This window comes from Simochromis diagramma, unplaced genomic scaffold, assembly GCF_900408965.1.
Source record: "Simochromis diagramma unplaced genomic scaffold, fSimDia1.1 OVJJ01000672.1, whole genome shotgun sequence".
NCBI classification, from domain to species: Eukaryota; Metazoa; Chordata; class Actinopteri; order Cichliformes; family Cichlidae; genus Simochromis; species Simochromis diagramma.
This window is the reverse complement of record NW_024387215.1, coordinates 649,137-652,448: the sequence shown is the minus strand read 5'-3', so window position 1 is coordinate 652,448 and position 3,312 is coordinate 649,137. Positions and strand designations below refer to the sequence as shown.

Genomic DNA, 3,312 nt, shown 5'->3' with positions numbered 1-3,312 from the left:
ATTACTTACTCTATTTAAAGTAAATTGAATAAATCAAACACAATTTTATTCAGTTAACCCAACTTTAATAACACTTGGTGTAAAATGTGCTGAAGCAAACTTTGAGCTGTTCAAAATTCTAGATCAATGCCTTTTTCCTAAACAACAATATCTTCACATATATGCAAGTGCATATTAAGTTCAAGAAGACATAATACAGAATGTTAAAATCAAGTTATTAAAACTGGAAAGTGTTGTGATTCCAACATTTTTAACATTAACATGACTTAATTTAAACTTGCTTCGGGTACAATGGAAAACTCACAATACAGTCCTATAAACAACAAGTAGAAATGACTTTAGTGGCATTTTTGTCCATATTTAAAAAACCTTTCTTTTTTTTTCCAAAACTTAAAATGAAGTCCAAACTTAGGAGCAGTCTTGTTCAATGTAGCTGGATGGTGGTAAAAGTTCAACCTGAACAAAGCATGCCAAAAAGTATGAGGCCTTGCAGAAGTTCTTGCGGAATTCAAACTGAACAGTTTATAAAGTGCAAGGAGATGGGTTTGAGAATCTTGTAACCAGTTCAGTGTCCTCTATAGTTCAGTGCAGGCTGTTTCACTCAAGCAGAAATTCAAATATGTATTTCAGGTGCTTTGGGTACCTCAGATTTAGACTGTAGATTAGTCCAAGCAGGAGGGCACACCCCTTTGCCACATCACTAAGAGCTTTCAGCACAGTGTATCCTTCTATGATGACACCAATGTCCTCAGGTGTATCTGCAGAGTCTGCTCCTTCATGTCTGACAACACAGACTCCTAAAGTCAGCTGCTCCGTTTCTCTTCTTGCACTAAGATCCACATCCTTAAAATGAAAACAAAGGGGGAAAAAGCTAATTGCATATAGATACATATGAACAAATGAGCCCACATTCAATTTACTATCCCAAATTAAAAAAAAACAAACAAACAAACTGATCTTTCCCCTTTTCTAACTTACCAAGAATTCCTTGAACAGGTCATCTGGCTTTTTATTTAAGTAGACACAGATAGTTTTTAGGACGCATTCCCGTCGAACATCAATGCTGATATTCTGGTGGAGATAAGAACTCAGTGTGAGACAAGATTTTGGTTCTTTTCCACCTCTTCCCAAACCAAAGTCAAAAATATTAACAGATGAGTGATTAGCGATGAGTAATTAAACAATGTATACACATCTCACATTAGTGACATTCAGTGAGGTTAATGATTGGTTAGGCACTGACTCTTCTGAGTCAGATCAACAAATATATGAACACAAAACTAGAAGCTTTTCAATTTTGACAATACATGAAAGCTTTCACTTTTGCTTTAATCAATTCTAGACTGTTCAACAATATAATTATTAATTGTACCCCTAAAAATGTTAAAATGAAATAGAAGATTAGAACTCGGCAATATGGATTCAAAATCCTATCACAATATTTTCTGGTATTTATTACGATAACAAGAGTTACAATAAAAGATAACAGTAACCACAATCACATCTGAGCCACTTTTGTTGCATCTACTGACAGACAGAACTAGCTGACCAACATAAAATGAAGGGGGGAACACACAAATTGTCACTTTGATAATCAATGGAACTGATACAAGGAGTTAAATGCATTACATATAGCTGTATTACACATAATGCTGCATTTTAATGACACAAGATAAATGCATGTCTTACACTTTAATCACTGATATTAACACTAAACCAGATATCAACACGGGGTAGAATTCCTTCAAACAATGTAGCAACTTATTTGATGCATGTTTCTAAAATACACTATACATATATTTCATTCTTTAAACGGATAGGATCGCTGGCGCTCCTGGTGCTCATTACTGACACCAGGGAGCATGCGCGGTAGATGCTGGGAGTAATTTTAAAGCTGCAGTTCTTAGTAGACAAGTTGCAGCTTAACATGAATCGTAAAACATTTTGGGAAATTACACCGAAGTGGGCCCAATAATATTTGTTAAATGCCTGACTACTAACACCTGTGAGAGGCATACAAGCTAGAATGCTAAATTTTTTTTACCAGACATCATTTGTTTTAAAATAAAACATACAGAAGTACTCCCGAAAATGTCGGATGTTTATCATTTAGTACACATTAACCAACTTTGTCATCCTTAAATGGTTGTACTTACCAAATAATCCTCAAATGGCAATGGATTTTATCCAGGCTTCTGAGCATGATGCAAGTTTCGGTTGAAAATGGCGGTTGTTCAAACTTCCACACTGCACATGTGCAAACTGAGAAGTACGGAGAGCCTGTTAGGACAATCCTCTTCAAATTAAAGTGCTGTTCATTTTAAATGAACTTTTTACATTGTATTTAATGTACTGCATTTTGTTGTATTGAAATATTGTGTTATTAATTAAAATCAAAACAATATCCTTGTGTTTAGAGTTAAAAATCAATTGGTGACATTAATTTTAACATAAAACGTTTACATAATGCCAGCAACATCAATGTATCATTTCTTAGAGTGTGGGGTGTCCTCACAATCAGGAGCGAAGAGCTACCAACACATCCCAGTTGCCATTGTTGAAGGGGCATCTGGTCAAAACAAAGCCACAAAGGGGCGCCGGAAGTGCAGGCTGTGTGGGAAGTGCACACCCTTCAAGTGTGAGGCATGCAAAGTGGCTCTGTGCGTCATTGTGGACAGGAACTGTCACAGGGCCTATCACACCTCCACTACTGCTGCTGAAGAATGATATTTGACTTTTTTCTCTCTCTAAAAGTAATGTGACACTTAGAACTTTTACTGCACTATTGTAAACTTTTTTTTAAATTATTGTCATGTTGCCAAATTGTGCAAAATATTAATTTATTTATTTATTGGTTATGCTCCACCGGGGCTACTGAACAGCAATATTTGACTGTGCCTTTCTGTATATAAATTCCTGTGACACTTATAAGTACTATTATTGTATTGTACTATTATAAATAGTTCATTTTGATGTTGTATTTTTATTGTCATGTTGTTAAATTGTGCCCAATATGCATTTTATTGATTTTCGTTTTTTAGTACTGTTTATAAAAATGATTATATCTCAAAAATGAATTGATGAAAAAACTCCAAATAAATTTTGTGTAGTTTGAAAGGACTTTGTGCAACTTTTTTTCATTTACAATTTTGAGCTATATAGGTTTGATATTTTTGTATCAACAAAAATATGTGAAAAACAAAAAACGTTTTTCAATTTTTTCGTGGTTTATTGCACTTTTTTTTAGCAATTTCTATAGTTACTATGGATTTGTTACACACATATTATTAAAATGTGGGATACAAGGGTTGT

General features: G+C 34.3%; 1 long non-coding RNA gene across 1 annotated transcript; it reads right to left on the bottom strand.

Moving 5' to 3' along the window:
* Positions 1-613: 613 nt before the first annotated feature.
* Positions 614-2,466, bottom strand: LOC120746498. Its single transcript, XR_005698865.1, has 3 exons — positions 2,157-2,466; positions 979-1,071; positions 614-843 (listed from the first exon to the last, which is right to left on the bottom strand). It is a non-coding gene; the product is annotated as an uncharacterized LOC120746498 (long non-coding RNA).
* Between the last annotated feature and the right edge of the window lie 846 nt (positions 2,467-3,312).